At 41.2% G+C, this 18,966-nt stretch overlaps 1 long non-coding RNA gene and 1 other non-coding gene across 2 annotated transcripts; both read right to left on the bottom strand.

Moving 5' to 3' along the window:
• Window positions 1-284: 284 nt before the first annotated feature.
• On the bottom strand, window positions 285-17,116 carry LOC134739402 (uncharacterized). Its single transcript, XR_010126025.1, has 2 exons — window positions 17,068-17,116; window positions 285-605 (listed from the first exon to the last, which is right to left on the bottom strand). It is a non-coding gene; the product is annotated as an uncharacterized LOC134739402 (long non-coding RNA).
• LOC129035945 (U7 small nuclear RNA) lies at window positions 11,106-11,167 on the bottom strand. Its single transcript, XR_008502425.1, has one exon. It is a non-coding gene; the product is annotated as a U7 small nuclear RNA (small nuclear RNA).
• Window positions 17,117-18,966: the final 1,850 nt, after the last annotated feature.

Raw genomic sequence — 18,966 nt, 5'->3', positions numbered from 1 at the left:
TGAGGAGGAGGAAGAGAGGAAGGAAGAAGGGAAAAGTAGAGAAAAGGAGAGAAAAAAAGGAAGGGAAAAAGGAAGAGGAGCTTGACCTATTTATCTTGAAGCAAATTTATGCAAATAGTTATTTTGCTCAATCAAATATTTAGAATGCTCCAGTTTCCTAAATATACATCCATCTGGATAGCATTTCATACCTGCCTATGTCACTCATCTGCCCCCACTTCTAATGCCCACCTCCCCATTTTCAGCAAGCTTTTACTTCTTTCACGACCCATCCCAAAATGTAATGGATTAAAATGACTACTATTTATTTTGGTCACGGTTCTGTGGGTTACAGTTTGAACAGGGCTCAACTGGGCCATTCTACTGGCCTTGACTGGGGTTGCGTGTGAATCTATCGGCAGCTGCAGAGAGCTGGATGGCCGTGTCTCTGGCAGTGCCGGCTGTTGACTGGGATGTTGGAGAGGACTGGGCCACGTGTTTCTCAGCATCCACCTGGCTAGAGCAGGCTTGTTCACATGGTGACAGAAATGTTCCAAGTACAGTCAGCCCTCCGTATCCATGCGCTCCGCATCTCTGGTTTCAACCAACTGCAGATAGAAAATACTCTGGAAAGAAATTGAGACTGTACTGAACTCGTATAGATTTTTTTCTTGTCATTATTTCTTGTCATAATTTAATATAACAACTATTTACATAGCATTTACATTGTATTAGGTAACATAACTAATCTAGAAATGATTTAAAGGATACAAAAGGATGTGCATAGGTTATATGGAAACACTGCAGCATTTTATATAAGAGACTAGAGTGTCCATTGATTTTGGGAGGTCCTGGAACCAATCCCCCGTGGATATGGACGGATGACTGCACATCCTTGGGGTCAGCCCAGATGCGCAGGCCCTTTGGATGCCTCTACCTGAATCACATTTGCCTCTACCTGACCATCCCGCTGGTCACAGCCAGTTGCATGACCAAGTCCAGTGTGAGACAGGATTGCCTAAGGGCGTGGATGCTGGGAGCAGGAAGTATTTGTGGCTGCTTTTGCAATCAGACTATTTGAGTTGAAAATGGCCTTTAAGGCCTGTCACAGAAAGGCCTGTCACAGAAAGGCCTATCAGGCTTCTTTTTATCACCACACTATTCCTCCTACACTTTCCTTCGCCTGGAACCCTTTTTCTATCTGTCTTCGGACAGAGCCCTAGTCCACTTTTTTTTTTTTTTGAGACAGGGGAGTGCTCTTTTGCCCAGGCTCTGGAGTGCAGTGGTGCGATCATGGCTCACTGCAGCCTTGAATTCCTGGGCTACAGTGATCCTCCCAGCTCAGCCTCTGGAGTAGCTGGGACTACAGGGATGTGTCACCACGCTTGGCTAATCTTTTATTTTTTGTAGAGATGGAGTTTCACTATGTTGCCCAGGCTGGTCTCAAACTCCTGGGCTTAAGAGATTCTCCTGCCTCAGCCTTGCAAAGTGGTGGGATTACAGGTGTGGGCCACCATGCCTGGCCACTATTATTTATTTATGCTAGTTACTTTATATATTTTTAATTCCATGTCAAGTGGGTTTTCTTATTGACTCCTTACAGATGAGGAAAGTGAAGCATAGAAAGGTGAAGTAACTTGTCCAAGATCACACAGCTAGGAAGCTGCATAGCCAAGATTTGAACTCATATCTCTTGAACTCAAGAGGCCGGCCTTTTCAACTAGTCTTATAATTGAAAATAAATGGTTACAAATGACCCACATGCAGATAATGAAGAATTGGCCAGAGAGTGTGTGTTTGCCCACTTGCTGGGACTGCAAATCAGGCTTTAGGGGTAGAAGAAGATCTCAGGGTTCATGGGTTTTGGGGTCTCAGATTTGGACTCAGATCTTTAGGTTCACAAATTTTTCTCAGTTCTCTTAGAGATAATCCAGCTCTGTTGAACTGAATCATTGTAACCAGTCTCACAAGAAGCTAAAAAAAAAGACTAGAATGCTAATTTATTAGTGTCTATGGATTTAGAGAAGTAACAACCACACCAGCACAGATGTCAGATGGTTAGAATGACCAGTAGGGAAACTAAGTTGAAATGAGAAGGTTGCAGAGTGAGTTTATTTCCTACCTCCTTGCAAAAAGGATTTGAGTCCAATGCAATGGGAGCTATTTTTAAGGAATACAGTCACCACTGAGGCATGGTGAGTCACTCTCAATTAAAAGGCTGTATCTGCCAAACTGGCAGGAAGACTCATTGAGTCATCAATGCTCTATCTCTCTTGGACAATGCTGGAGAAAGTCTTTTCTCTCAACTCTTCATTTTCAATATTCCACTAAAACATCAGTATCAGGCTTCACTTTATTGGCTTGGGATTGTGAAGTTGCTCTATTGACTCTAATTATTCCCTGCCCAGCATTACAGTTGCAGTTTATGCAGCTGTCACCAGCGAATGGCAATGCCTCAGGCTTAATTATGTAGGAATGGGGTGATTGGTCAGTCTTTCCGCTGATGTAAATAATTCAGGAAAAGTAACACAACCAAGTGAAGTGAATGATGCTTTTTCTAGAAAAAAAATATTCTCACTTATAAAAATGTGGTACACAGTTGGGATTGTGAAGGAAAAAAATGCGAAAATCTGGTGTAAGAGTCAAGATTAAGGGCAGGAGAAAGAAATGACTCAAGATGTCTTAACTTCCAAGGGATTTAATTCAGGGAATGGCTGTTTACAAAATCATTGGAAGGTCTAAGGGTATGGGCTTTAGACTAGGTTTCCAGAAATGACTCCCAGAAAAAAGCAGAACTGACCCACCAGAAGAGCTACTGCCTCTGAGGCCACCACTAGGGCTACTGATTTCAACTGTGAGACTGTGTTCCCATATCAGGAAGCCACACTAAACAAGCAGCTTGGCTTCAAAATGGGTTTCAAGATGTAACCTTGAAGCAAACTGCAGAAGCCTTTTCCCTTAGCCTTCAAAAAAATAAACATCACATCCCTCTCTTTCTCACCGCATACACTCCCTCCACATTTGTCTAATGGTACGCTAGTATCTAATTATGTGCCTTCTTAGAAGTTCCAGGGGCTAATCTTGAGATGGGCAGACCAAGCCTGGAGACCCAGCTGCAAAATTCCAGAGATTATCTCAAGGTGGCTAGTGAACAACCCAGCCATTGTGGAGATGATGTCAGCCCACGCTCCAGGTAGACTGAGACCCAAGATAGCCACTGAAATGAGACACACAGACATTGTATTCAGCACAATTCTTGCATGTCTTCCATATCAAGTTTCCCCTTTTTAATCCCTTGCCCCTTGTCTTTCCCCCCAAATTCAAAGTGGTCACTTTGGATGGGAATCCAGCCACTTCCCCATTACTAGTTTTGGTTAATAAAGTCACTTTCTTTCCACCAGACCTTGCTCTTGTTGAACTCTGTAGGCAACAAGCAACCGGACCTGCATTTGGTTACAGCGCTGCTCCTCACGCTGCCTCTAGACACGCAGAAGGCTGGAGAATGGATGCAGAAAGGCTGAAAAGCCTCATGTTCCTACTACCTTGTTTGCCAATGACAACAAAGGCTTGTCATGGAACAGCAAGTTGGTCTCCACCAGATCCACCTTCCAAATCTCAGTTGAGTATAATCTAATGGCCAAACTTGATCTGTTTCTGGAATGCTAGTTGGGAGGGAGCCTGGAGAATATAGTTTGTCATTTTGTAGCCCCTGGTAAGGTCGGTTGGAAGGAGTCGAAGGGAGCCAGTCCACACTCTCCACACATCTAGGATCAAGTGGCCTATTCGCCACCATGGCTATGACTAGCTGCATCAGCTGTAATCATGAGCTGTCACATTCACGAGGGCAGGCGTGGCAGGGGGGTCCTTCCCTACCACGTGGTCATTGCCTTCCCTCTTTATTATTAACCCCTTTCATAGAAGAATCAGCTGAAGCCTAGAGGTGTGGGATATTTTGCACAAACCTATGATGGAGGAACAAGGGGAGCCAGGCTTGGAACTCCATTTGCCTGATTCCAGAGACTGCACTCCCTGCCAGTACTTGATCCTCCCCACAGCCGCCGTCTCTCCAAGTCAAAGGCCCCTGAAGTTCTCCCTCACTCTGTTTCAAGTAGCAACAAGCCCCAGGCTCCAGGCCTGTTGGCGGACTCCCGACAGATCTCCTGCAGCTTTTCTCTTGCTCCTGCTTTTACTGGGAATTATAACTATTTCAGCAGTTTTAGTGCTTGGAGGAAGCTTTCTCTACCTACCTCTCCTCCCTCTGGGGACAGGATTGCTTTACTCATCACAGGGAAGGCCTTAAATGACCTTCTGCTACATCCACAGATTTTATTTCATCTCTCTCCATTAGAAATAAAGATGAAGGCAAGACCATGGTTTCTGAGTTCTCTTAGTCTCCACAGAATGTAATTACAACATTTTTTTCTTTTTCTAATCACAGGAGACTTCTCTCAGCAACCTAGTTACTGATTCTATTACTCCCTCACTCTCCACTTCCAACTGCTCTTTGAAGCGGCTTTGGTAGGGAAGTTATTCCGCTTCAAGTTGTTTAAGAGGCCTCATTAATGAGGTTGATGACAGTCAGATCCTGCCATGCCTCTTAAGAGACTTGCCGTTTCCTCTACCCTAAACATTGTAAAACATACGCGGATGGAATGGTAAAGCAATGTGGTCATTATTTGCCTATTTGTATCCACCATTGGAAAACGTCTCCTTTTCAATTTAAAATACTCTCAAAATACGAGGTGTCGCCTGTTTGTCACTGGTCCCTGCTCTCTCTCCCGTCTCCACATCTGGGTTCATTCAGTAACCACCAAAAGAAAAGCAACCCTTGGGATCCATTATTATCATTTATCCATCCAAAACTGTGAATGCTTACTATGTGCCAGGCACTATGCTAAGTGCTCAGAAGAGTAGGTGAATAAATAGGGTTCCCGTCTTCCAGACGCTTCCAATCCAGACATTACACAAGCGATCAACTCATAAAATAATTTAAAGTGGGTGCCAGGTGTGGTGGCTCACGCTTTTAATCCCAGCACTTTGGGAGGCCGAAGCAGGAGGATCACCTTAAGTAGGAGTTCGAGACCAGCCTGACCACCATGGTGAAACCCCGTCTCTACTAAGTATACAAAAATTAGCCTGGCATGGTGGCGGGCACCTGTAATTCCAACTATTCGGAAGGCTGAGGCAGGAGAATCGCTTGAACCCATGAGATGGAGATTGCAGTGAGCTGAGATTGTACCACTACTATCCAGCCTGAGTGTCAGAGTAAGATTCGGTCTCAAAAAAAAAAAAAAAAAAATTAAAGTGAATATATAGGGCATTTCCTCAAAACTAGGTTCTTACTGAGACAAAATGGAAACAGAAGGCTTCTCAGAGGAGGTGACGTTTACACTGAAGGAAAAGGAAAAAGCTGCCATGCAAAATGAAGAGAACATTTAGGGCAGAAGGCACAGCATGTGGGAAGGTATGAGGTGGGAAAAGAAAAGGGTGGTGTATTTCAGGTGTGCAAGGAGGTGCACAGGGTGGAAGCCCACTGGCCAGAGGGAGGCTGATCCTCAAAATCGGTGGGTCCAGACCTTGCAGGGCCTTACAGGTCAAGGAAAGGAGTTGCGATCGTATGCTCAGTGTGATGGGAACCGTTGAAGGGTTCCAAGCAGGGGAGGAAGGAGATGTCTACTTCAGGAATTCTCACGACTGAGTGAGGAGTGGACTGGAATGAGGGGATGATGGCAAAGAGGATGCAGAGGCCACTGCACTTGTCCAAGGGCAGCAGACAGAAGCCTGGACTAGGAGGAGGAGAGGTAGGTAGAGAAAGCTTCCTCCAAGCACTAAAACTGCTGAAATAGTTATAATTCCCAGTAAAAGCAGGAGCAAGAGAAAAGCTGCAGGAGATCTGTCGGGAGTCCGTGAACAGGCCTGGAACCTGGGGCTTGTTGCTACTTGAAACAGAGTGAGGGAGAACTTTAGGGGCCTTTGACTTGGAGAGACGGCGGCTGTGGGGAGGATCAAGTACTGGCGGGGAGTGCAGTCTCTGGAATCAAGTGGAGAGTGGGAGGTGGGGGACATGAGATTTGCTGATAGCTGAGATGTGAGTGGTAGTGAAGCGGAGGAGTTAATGATGCCCTCTGCTTTTTCAGATGCTGTTTGGGGCTCAGCAGTGAGGAATCCTAACACCGATATGGCAGGGGTGGGGGTTAACCACCATGGAGGGGTTAATGGGCCTTATAACTTCATAATATGCCTCTTGGCAACCTACCTCTTCTCCTCCTGGCTATATTCTTGTAATGCCATCCACTCCTAATAGAGGCTGCATATTTATTTACCTGCCTCAAGTTTAGAACATGAAATGCCTCTTGAATCTGACAGTATCGAGGAGCGGTTAAGCACAGTCTCTGAAGCCAGGCAACCTCGTCCGAATCCTATTTCTCTTGACTATAGGTATAATCTCATCTGGCTTCTCTGAGGCTTGGCTTCTTCAGTTGTAAATTAGGGTGAAGATAATAGTACCTACCTTGCGGGGTTGCTGGGAGGATTGTATGAACTCCTACGGGGGAAGTCCTTGGAGCAGTGCCTGGCACATGGGCTCAGTGTTAGCTCATATTAGGGTAAATCACAGGGGACAAGGTACTTTTGAGCTGCCTTTATTTCCCTCCACACCCACCCTTAAAACAGGATTTAGTGCTTCAAGGCATGCTCCAAATAGATCCAACCCTAGACTGGATTCACAAGACAAGTCTGCCTTACTAAGTATTTCACAGGGAGTTGGAAGTAGTAGACTGCACAGTGTTTCATTTCAAAATCCCTAATGAAAATCTGGCAGCTGGGCATGGTGGCTTATGCCTATAATCCTAGCACTTTGGGAGGCTGAGGCGGGAGGATCACTTGAGGTCAGGATTTCAAGACCAGCCTGGGCAACATGGTGAAACCCCATCTCTACAAAATTGTAAAAATTAGCTGGGCATGGTGGTGCATGCTTGTAGTCCCAGCTACTGGAGAGTTTGAGGTGGGAGGATCACCTGAGCCTGGGAGGCGGAGGTTGCATTGAACCAAAGATCTCACCACTGCACTCCAGCTTGGGTGACAATGCCAGAAAATCTGGCCCCTTCTCCCTCTCTATTCACCTGCAACTGTATGGACCTCTCCCCACATTTTCGTTTTTCTGGCCTCCGCGATTAGACCTCCCTTCCCACCTCATCCTTAGTCTTTTTACAGAACCCACCTTTGCTAATTCTCTCCTTGTTTTCTGCTACAGTCTGAATATGTCTCTCCCAAACTCATATGTGAAATCCTAACCTCCGAGTTCGAGACCTGCCTGGCCAACATGGTGAAATCCCAACTCTACTAAAAATACAAAAATTAGCCAGGTGTGGTGGCAAGCGCCTGAAATCCCAGCTACTTGGGAGACTGAGACAGGAGAATCGCTTGAACCCGGAGGCAGAGGTTGCAGTAAGCCGAGATCGTACCATTGCATTCCAACTCAGGCAACAGTGCGAGATTCTGACTCAAAAAAAAAAAAAAAAAAAAGAAATCCTAACCCCTAACCTCCAAAGTGATGGTATTAGGGGGTGGAGCCTTTGGGAGGTGAGCAGGTCATTAGGCCTGAGCTCTCATGAATGGGTTTAGTGCCCTTAGAAAAGACACATCAGAGAGATTCCCCGCCCTTTCTGCCACGTGAGGTTACAGAGAGAAGACAGTCTTTTATAAACCAGGAAGTGGCCTTCATCAGACACTGAATCTGCCAGGGCCTTGATCTTGGACTTCTTAGCCTCTGTAACAGTAAGAAATACATTTCTGTTGTTCAGAAGCCACTCAGTTTATAATATATTGTTATAGCAGCCTCTAATGGACTGAGACATTTTCTATTTCCTAATTTCCAATCTTATCTTTATTATTAGTTTTCTTTAATTTCCTTTAGGTTTATTTTCCATTCTTTTAAAAACTTCCCAGTGTATATTTTCCATTATTTTACCAACTCTTGAGATTAAAATCTTAACTCATAAATGTTTAGCTTTTTTTTTTTTTCTTTTCTGTTACATGCTTTTAAAATTATGTTTCCCACAAGCATGATTTTGGCTGCCTCTCATAAGTCTTGATGTGTGGTATTTTCATTATCATTCCGTTGAAAATATTTTATAATTTTTATTGTAACATTTTCTATGACGTATGGATTATTTAGAATATTGCTTAATTTCTAAATAAGCCTTGTTTGTGTTACTGATTGCTAGCTTAGGTGCATTGTGTCAGAGGATGTACTTTGCATGATTTGACTGCTTTGAAATTCGTTGTGACTTGTTTTATGTTATGAACCAGCATATAGTTTATTCTGGTACATATTCCCTATGAGCTTGAAAAGACTATTCACTCGCAGTTATTGAGTACAGTGTTCCAGGAATGTATATTAGGTCAAGTTTGCTAAACATGGTATTTCTATATCTTTACTAATTTTTTCCATTAACATATTCTATCAGTTTCTAAAAGGTGTCATAAAATTCCACTATGATTGCAGATTTGTCTGTTCTTCTTTTTAGATTTTTCATTTTTTGCTTTATGTATTTTGGAACTATATTATTAAGTGTATACAAATTTAGAATTATTATATCTTCTCATACAATCATTGATAATGGTAAATTAAACCTTTTATCATTATGTAGTATTTTTCATGGGTAGTAATGTCATTTATCTTAAAGTCTACTTTGTCTAAAATTAATAATTTATGTCAGCTTTCTTTTTGTTAGTATTTGCATGTTATATCTTTTTCCATTATTTTACTTTCAATTTTCAATATTTCTGTAGCCTTTTGTTTTAGATACATTCCTGGTTAAAACAGTATGTAATACAATTTTTTTTCCCATAGTTTTATTGAAGACTTTTTTCTTTTTTTTTTTTTTTTTTTGAGACAGTCTTGCTCTTGTCGCCCAGCCTGGAGTGCAATGGCGTGATCTCGGCTCACTGCAAGCTCCACCTCCCGGGGTTCAAGTGATTCTCCTGCCCCAGTCTCCTGAGTAGCTGAGATTACAGGCGCCCACCACCACGCCTGGCTAATTTTTTGCATTTTTAGTAGAGACAGGGTTTCACCATGTGGGCCAGGCTGGTCTCAAACTCCTGACCTCAGCTGATCCACCCACCTCAGCCTCCCAAAGTGTTGGGATTACGGGTGTGAGCCACTGCACCCGGTCATTTTAAACAATATAAGTGATTTACTAGATTGGTAACATCCTGGGATTTGTATGTTACTTTGTAGAAGATCTTAATATAACAACCCACTGCTCTTCAGATTATTAATAACCTAGTCTTAATGTTTCTCAGCCTTAGTGTATGTGAAAAACTATAAATTGTAAATTGCTATACACATTTACATGGAAATATAAACATCATCTTGTATATGTAATTGTTTTTGTCTTTAAAAATCTAGTTGGATAATCATTGTCTTCTAATATGGATATTTTGCTTACTTATATTTGGTTTCTATGTATTCAACCTGTTCTGTTTCTTTTTCTTTCTTTCCTTGCTTTATTTTGAGCCGATTATTTTTTACTTTTTCACTTTCCCCTGTGTTTGAAATTATGCAATCTTTTAGCATTCCTTGAGTGGTTACCATAGAGTTTACAAAATAAATTCTAGATATGCAAAAATCTAATATCAATTGGTTCTTTTACTCCCTTTTCAGATGATACACACATTTTGGGAACAATACTTCCCAAACCTTAATATGCATATGAATCATAGAGAATTTTGTTAAAATAGAAATTCTGATTCAGTGATAGTTCTGAGATTCTGCCTTCTAATAAGCTCTATGAGCCACTCTATGATTAGAAAGCCTTTAGAACACTTTACTCTCTTTAGCTCCTCTCTACTTAAATGCCAATAATGTTCTTTCTCTATATTTTAAACCCTACAACACATTATTGTAATTTTTATATAGATAATATTAATCTACATTCACCCACTTATTTTATTTTTATATATATATATACATATATATACATATATATCTATATTTAGATGGAGTCTTGTTCTGTCACCCAGGCTAGAGTGCAGTGGTGCCATCTCAGCTCACTGCAACCTCCGCCTCCCAGGTTCAAGCAATTCTCCTGCCTCAGCCTTCCAAGTAACTGGGACCATAGGCATCCACCACCACACCCCACTAATTTTTGTATTTTTAGTAGAGATAGGGTTTCACCATGTTGGTCATGCTGGTCTCGAACTCCTGACCTCAAGTGATCCACCCACCTTGGCTGCCCAAAGTGCGGGATTACAGGTGTGAGCCACTGCGCCTGGCCTCACCCACATATTTACTTACCATTTTTATTGTTTTATCCCATTGTTTTATTATTTATTGTTTATTTATTATTTATTTATTATTTATTGTTTTTATCCCATCCTGCATGATTGATATTTTGGGTTTTTTTTTTTTTTTTTGAGACAGTTCTCACTCTGTCACCCAGGCTGGTGTGCAGTGGCACAATCATGGCTCACTGAAGCCCCAACCTCCTGGGCTCAAGCAATCCTCCCACCTCAACCTCCCAAGTAGCTGGGACCACAGAGGTGCACCACCATGCCTGGCATTTTTGTATTTTGTGTAGAGATGGGGTTTTGCCATGTTGCCCAGGCTGGTCTCGAACTCCTGAGCTCAAATGATCCACCCACCTCAGCCTCCCAAACTGCATGGGACACAGTGCCTGGCCTTTGATATTTTGATATTTCATCTGGAACCATTTTTCTTTTGCCTTAAGAATGCCCTTTGGTATTTCTTTTAGTGGAGTTCTCCTGGGGAAAATTCTGTTTTTGCCTGAAAATGTCTCTAACTTTTTATTTTGAAATATTTTTTGATTTACAGAGATAGAGCAGAGGATTCCCATATATCCTTTACTCACATTTTTTTCTAACGTTAACATCATATTTACTGTAATACATTTGTCAAAACTAAGAAATCAACATAGTTACATACTCTTGAACACACTTCAGATTTTATTCGTATTTCTCCACTCATATTTTTTTCTGTTGCAGGATCCAATCCAGGATACCGCATTACATTTAGTTATCATGTCTCATTAGTTTCCTTTGGTCTGTAATAATTAAATGGCCAGGTATTTTCTAGAGCTTTTTTTTTTTTTTTTTTTTGGTGGGGGTGCTCTTCGGCATAAACCGGAAAGCCTGCTAGACAAATTCTGAAAGAGCTATAACACTCTAGAACATTTTTCAATTGGAGTTTGTCTATGTATTAATTTGCTAGGGCTGCCATAACAAGACTGGGTGGATTAAACAATAGAAATTCATTTCTTCATAGTTCTAGAGACTAGTCTGAAATCAAGGTATCAGCAGGTTTGACTTCTTCTGAGGCCTCTCTCCTTGGCTTGTAGATGGACATCTTCTCTTTCTGTCTTTGTGGCCTTCCCTTTGTGTGTGTCTGTGTCCTAATCTCTTCTCATAAATACCCCAGTTATATTGGATTAGGAACCCACGCTTGGGACCTCATTTTACCGTAATTACCTCTTTAAAGGCCCTATCTCTATATACAGTCACACTCTAAGGCACTGATGGTTAGGAGTTCAACATATAAATTTTGGGGTGACACCAACATTCAGATCATATCATACACCTTTCCATGCTTTGAAAGCATATATTTTTTTTTTCGTTTGTGCAAGACGTGTCCCAGCATAGAGAATTCTAAATTGGCAGTTACTTATTTCAGCACTTTTCTTATTTCATTGCCTTCTGGCTTCCACTGTTCCGTCTGTGTTCCATATGCTTTTCATTCTCTTATACTCTCTTCTATATTTTCATCTTTGTTTTTAACTGCCATGCTTTATTCTGGATAGTTTCTTCTAGCTATCTTTCGGTTCAGATTTGAGGGTACAGTAGAGTATTTGTTGACTCTAAGTAGCCTAAGTGACTGGAGGACATCCATGGGGGGATGGGAGGATAAGCTCAGGTGAAAATTCAGGGCTTACAGAAAAAATCTAGATTCTTCAGACTGGCAAGGGGAGCCTTTTGACATAAGGCTCTAGTTTTACTTTGTAGCTTTCTCTCCTATGATTTAAGACCAACCAGTTAGACTCATATCTTTGTGAAATACATCTTTATTTCTGATTCTAAACTGAAATCATTTCCTCCTTTGAAGTGTTGACTTCCCCTTGTCTCTACTGGGCTAATCCCCAATGTTTTGGCTTACATGCCCCTTATTCAATGAAGCCACTTTTGATCATTTTAGGCCAGTGGCACAGGGACTCCTGCAGGCTACTTAATATATGTTAGCTTGTAGTGTTAGTTATCTTGTAATGTTTATGCTTTGTTTTTCAAATAAATAATAATACTTGAAGGAAAGGTATGTCTTGTACTTTTCAGCACCTAATACCTTAGCCTCAGTATGTAAACCAGGGTTTGGCACATATGATGTTAATCAATTTATATTGATTGATTTTTTTCCTTTGTCACTCTCAATGTAGAGAGAGATCTTCTAGCTATATACACAATGCATTTTAGCTTTTGGTTAATTTTTTTTCTTTTGAGATGGAGTCTCATTCTATTGCCCAGGCTGGAGTGTGGTGGCAAGATTTTGGCTCACTGTAACCTCCGCCTCCCGGGCTCAAGTGATCCTCCTGCCCCAGCCTCCCAAGTAGCTGGGATCACAGACATGTGCCATCACACCCAGCTAATTTTTGTGTTTTTGGTAGAGATGGGCTTTCACCATGTTGCCTAGGCTGGTCTTGAACTCCTGAACTCAAGCAGTCTGCCTACCTTGGCCTCCGAAAGTGCTGCAATTACTTTGTGAGCCACTGTGGCCAGCCTTGGTTACTTTTAATTTTATGGAAGGTGCAGAAATAAATGAAGACCATACAAATGAGAGCAGCTAGAGGCTGTTTATTCAGAACTTGCTATAGCAAGGGGGTCAGTCATTGTCATTTATATTTGGCAGAAACTCAAAGACAATGAGGACAAGGGGAATGGAGAAACTTTATCATAGAAAAAAGGAAAGGGTTAGGTATGTACCATATGGAGGCTGTTGGCACCGAGAAGCTGGAGGCAGGTTAACTAGAATTGGGGCATCCTATGCAATTGGTTTGGGGAGCACATTTGGCTTTCTTTGGTTGGTCCTGAGTTGGAAGTGGAGGTGAAATAAAGGGAAGCTGGTGGTTACAGGCCAAGTCCTAATTGTTTGGGGATGATCACTGCAGAGTATGGTTGGCTTCCTGAGCTGGTTTCTGCAGAGGGTATGGGTCAGAGTTCTATTGTCATATCACCTGGCTATTGCTCACCTGTATATTCAGTCCCTCAGTCTCCGTTTTGGCCACTCTCTTACTTGCAAGAGTTTGACCAGTTGAAGGAAGGCTAGTGATCTAGATCTTCAGATCTTGGGGATTGTTTAGTCACCTCCACAATCAATCTTATTGTGAGATCTTTTGGACTTTTTTGCATTTTACCATTATGGTGATAATCTGATAGGAGGGTGCCTGTAGAGAAGAATTTAAGACTCTGGATAGAATGCAAAGGACCAGCATTATGACAATTATGATGAAAACAAGAACAGGTAATAGTTCTTTTAAGATGCTTCAGAACCAGGAACCTCACTCCCCAACTCAGGCAAAGAGAACAAAATCATAGGCTATGACAGTCAGCTTAAGAAAGCCAAGTAGCTTTTTCCTTAAGGTGACATACAGCCTTTTCTATATTGCCTTTTTCATTGATCCAAGTACAGCAAGACATTGGCAATGGCAAAGATTCCACTGTGACTGGCCAACAAGGAATCTAGAGCAATGTGATTGTCCATCACTACTCATGCTAAGGAATTGCAACTGATCTGTATTCCATTTAGTGCAGGGGCAGCATCATCGATAATTCTTCAGCTAGTGATACTTTTCTTACAGTTTTTCTCTGTTAGTGTGATTCTCATCATTGTGAAGAGCATGAACAATGAGCCGTTAATTCCCCAAGGGAAAGTTCCTGAATAATCACAAGTGGCTTTGTCTTGGAGCTCATGTGAGTCCAGATTTCCAGTCTTGGTGACTTACAGAATTAAAGTCTCTATGTACAGACAATACCACTTGGAATGCCACTCCTATAGTGTATGAGGTGTTAGTTAGAGGCAAACAGGACCAGGTATCCTGGCCACCAAGGAAGTAGTATCTGGTAGGGGTGCATGGAGATACAAGAGAAAAGGAGTTGCTCATGATGCAAGGTTGGAACCAAGGCCTTGTGTTAGCTGAGATACATACTTGTATCTCAATTGGCCTCTTCCAGTATGTGGCCAATCACCATATTAAGGTTACTGAATTCAAATTTAGAAATACCTGGGGTCTGAACAATAGATTATAAAAATTGGTTCTTGTTCAGGGAGAAGGAGAGACACTAGCACAGTTGCAGGTTGATTTCCTGAAGACCATTTGTCCATGTAATTACAATCGGAAACATCATTTTTTAAATAATTCCCTATGTCTTGTTTAATGAGATTAGCATTAGAGTTCTGAGATTTTTATCATGGAAGTGTGGTAATGGAAGCCATATCCAACAGTTAGTAAGATTGAGGGAAGTGGCTACTGCGTGGAATAACCAAAGAATGACATTATGATGAGTATGTTTTGAGCTTACAATTATACTAAGGAGAGAATAAAAGGAAAAGTGGGGGTAGTTGCAGTGGTTCATGCCTGTAATTCCAGCACTTTGGGAGGCTGAGGCAGGCAGATCACTTGAGCCCAGGAATTTGAGACCAGCCTGGCCAACATGGTGAAACCCCATCTCCACAAAAACATGCAAAAATCAGCCAGGGGTGGTGGCACACACCTGTAGTCCCAGCTACTCGGGGGGCTGAGGCAAGAGGATCACTTGAGCCCGGGAGGTCAAGGCGGCGTTGAGCCGAGATAGTGTTACTGTGCTCCAGTCTGGGTGACAGAGCAAAACCCTGTCTCAAAAAAAAAAAAAAAAAAAAAAAAAAGGAAAAGGGCCAAAAGGGGAGGACAAAGCCAGGGTTCTGTATAAAATGAGAAGAAGAATGATTATAAGTAAGCAGATAAAAAACAAAACAGGAATTACAGATCTTGGTCCAATGTCTTGGCAAGAAGCTGTCCACTACTTTAGGTCATCAACTTCTTCTGAAGGTCTTGGGTTCTGAGGGTCAGCTACCAACTTTAGAAGACTGCCTACTTCTAGAGGATCTCTAACCATCCTCAGGTTGAAGCATCTTTTTGGATTAGCATTTCAATTGTATAGAATTCTGAATTGCTTCTTTAGTTGTGAAGTGTGAACCCAGGGATTGACTTCCTGGAGTTTCATTGCTGTGTTTGCTATTAACACTGCTAGATAAGGCTACTTTCGTTGAGGTTCAAGAACAGTTTCTTTCTGTTATCACTTCCAAATACATAAAATTTCCTGTTGAAGATCACGAAGAGGCTGTTTAGGAAGATGTTGTGGGGATACTGGCATAATGATCTTGGTGCTAGAACTGGGTATGGTCCATGAATTCCTTGAAATATTTTGTCATTTTTGTGTGCAGTAGGACAGAGTCTATTATCTAAAGTGAAATATCTCAATGCATGGGTCTTCTAGTTACCAGTTCTTAGGGGAATATATTCCCAAGGGAATAATAAACCATATAACCATAAAGGCTAGTGAAAGCGGGAGTAGCTTTGGTCAAGGGAGCTCAAAGATTTCTGAAAGTTTTGCTAATTTAAATTTAAGGATGCCATTGTTTTTTTTAACCTGTCCAGAAGATTGTGGGTAGTAAGGATAGTGTAGTTTTGAGTAAGGGGTAGTTATTTTATAATAGTTCCCATAAAGTATTTGCTTTAGTCATTTGATATAAAAGTTGTTATGCCCCAGGTTGGAAACATAAAACCACGCAGCTTTTTAGAGACTGTAAGGACTGTAGCTTTTTGGCAGAAAAATGCTGCAGTCTACTCTGAAAATAGACATACAATAAAAACATTTAAAAAATCTATCTGAAGGTGTGCAAAAGGGTGTTGAGGCCTTGGTTCTTGGCCATGTCCCACCTTTACAGATTTTTCAGGATTATGTGTCAACAGGTGACACATGACCCCAAAATAACCTCAGCTGTCTTTTTCAAGTTTCCCAACTAATGTCCATATAAGGGAGTAGGCAATTTGTCTGTACCATGATGAGCAGTTTTCTGGAGAAATTTAGCTAACTTCCATTTGAAGTCATCTGATGTCACCAAACCACTGTCTCGGGAATTTCAGCGATGACACAAACAGATTTTTCTCATTCTTCCTTTTCAAAGGTTTGGCCTAAACATTGATATTTTTATTTTATTTTTGAGACGGAGTTTCACTCTTTCACCTAGGCTGGAGTGAAGTGGCACGATCTCAGCTCACTGCAACCTCCGCCTCCCTGGTTTAAGTGATTCTCCTGCCTCAGCCTCCTGAGTAGCTGGGATTAAAGGCACCTGCCACCACACCTGGCTAATTTTTGTATTTTTAGTAGAGACAGGGTTTCACTATGTTGGCCAGGCTGGTCTCGAACTCCCGACCTCAGGTGATCCACCTGTCTCGGCCTCCCAAAGTGCTAGGATTATAGGCATGAGCCACCGCGCCCGCCAACATTGATATTTTATAATTGTCTCTTTGGATACCTCCAGAGATTTATCCTCTGAGGGGTCAGATAGGATCATATACTGTCACAATGATCTGCTAGAACATTTCCTTTACCTTTCATATTTTCTCTTTTTGCATGAGCCTTTACATTATAATGACCACCACTCGAACAAACAGGAGTGCATTGAAAAGTTCATTAACTTGTTGTCTATTGTTTTGGGAGTTTCAGCAGAGATGAAACTCAAAGCATCTCAAAGTCATGTACTATTCCAAAAGCATATTTGCTTTCTGTACATTTGTTTACTCTCTGGTCTTCAATTAATTGACAAGGTGTATTATGTTCTGGCATTTGTGCTGACTTTTACCCAGGTAGAGAACACTATATTCTAAAGAGAATACATAATGCACGTATTTCACTGATCATCTTTAACTACAAAAATCCCTTTGGTCTATTTATGTATAAACTACATGGATAAGCCCTTGGGGTTTTAATTCAACTTGATGGGAACCATCAAAACTCATGACTTACTATATATAGCCTTACCTTTGATCTGGTTGGAAAGGCTTTCCTCTCTTATCTGTGTCGAAAGCTGCAATTAAGAAAAAAAAACAAAAATTACTTATCCATACTTATGCTGAAATAGTTCTAGATTCCCCACTTGATCTCATGGTCTCTCATATAGTACTGACATTGCTACTGACTGAAAACACACAACACTTTTCAGCCAGCTGATTAACTTCTTAGGATACGTGCATTATGTTCTGCCATTTGTGCTGACTTTTACCCAGGTAGAGAACACTATATTCTAAAGAGAAATTAGTGATACCCTAACCTGCTTGATAACCTGCAGTTTCAGTTTTTGTTTTTGAGATGGGATCTTGCCCTGTCACTCAGGCTGGAGTGCAGTGGCATAATCACGGCTCACTGCAGCCTTGACCTCCTAGATTCAAGAGATCCCCCTGCCTCAGCCTTGTGAGTAGTTGAAGCTACAGACATGCACCACCTTACATGGCAAATTTTTTCTTTTTGCAGAGACAAGATTTCACTATGTTGCTCAGGCTGGTCTTGAACTTCTGGGCTCAAGCAATCCTCCCACCTCAGCCAGTTTCAGTTTTGAGGTATGATCCATTAACAAATAGTATTAGGTCAGGTTCTCAGTGAGAGTCGCTGATAAATATGAATACAGAAAATTTCCTATTGTGAGGCTCCCTTTCTGGTTAGGGGCAGAAGAATGGCAGGATTCAGGGTGCTGCAGTAGTGAATGGTAATGTGAGAGGAAGAGAGTAGCAATATCCTAAGAAGTTAATCAGCTGGCTGAAAAGTGTTGTGTGTTTTCAGTCAGTGGTAATGTCAGTACTATATGAGAGACCATGAGATCAAGTGGGGAATCTAGAACTATTTCAGCATAAGTATGGATAAGTAATTTTTGTTTTTTTTTCTTAATTGCAGCTTTCGACACAGATAAGAGAGGAAAGCCTTTCCAACCAGATCAAAGGTAAGGCTATATATAGTAAGTCATGAGTTTTGATGGTTCCCATCAAGTTGAATTAAAACCCCAAGGGCTTATCCATGTAGTTTATACATAAATAGACCAAAGGGATTTTTGTAGTTAAAGATGACCAGTGAAAGAAGCTGTTGAAGAACTTTCTTCAGGTTGCAGAAAGCCTATTCCAAGTTTTGGTTCCCAGAAGAAAAAGTCTCTTCCTGAGGTCTGAGTCAATTCATAAAAGGATATCACAATCTCAGAAAATTTGTATGCAATAACTAGTTAAACTTAGAAGTCCTACCAACTGTCATTTAGTGAGAGGTCTAAAATAAGTTTGGACAATCTTTTGCCTAATGAGAGAATGTTTTTCCCTCCTTAAACATACCATGTCCTAAATAATGGATTGTACTTTGGAAAACTTGAAATGTTTCTGTTGAAAGTTTGTTCCTTTTCTGTTAAGGCTGAGAGCAAGTAAATGGAACACTTTTACAAGTTTTCTTGTTCTCTGAATAAAATAGATCATCTACATATGATATCAGAACTAAATCACAAGAGAAATTCACATCTTTTAAGAATTGTTTGAGGAACTGGGAAAAACAGGAGGGGGCTTCAATAAAACCCATAATTGTCCAGGTATATTGTTATCTTCTCCAGATGAAAGCTAAAAGGTATTGACTGTCCTAGAAGTGGTCTAGAGGCACATCCAAAATAAATAAATAAATAAATAAGTAAATAAATAAATAAATAAATAAAAAGGCAGAGCAAAAATACACTACAGTGAAGCAAGTGGTTTCAGGCAGAATTGATGCCAAGATGGTATCTGAGTTAGGTACTACTGGGAAGCAAGGAACAAAAATCTGTTGATTATCCTGAGGTCTTGCAAAATTGATATTCTCACACATTTGGTTTCTTTACTGGCAAGACTAGAGTGTTACAAATGCTAGTGCAGGGTATGA

Source organism: Pongo pygmaeus, chromosome 3 (genome assembly GCF_028885625.2).
Source record: "Pongo pygmaeus isolate AG05252 chromosome 3, NHGRI_mPonPyg2-v2.0_pri, whole genome shotgun sequence".
Taxonomy (NCBI): domain Eukaryota; kingdom Metazoa; phylum Chordata; class Mammalia; order Primates; family Hominidae; genus Pongo; species Pongo pygmaeus.
Note: the sequence above shows the minus strand (reverse complement) of the source record. Positions and strands in the feature narration are given on the sequence as shown.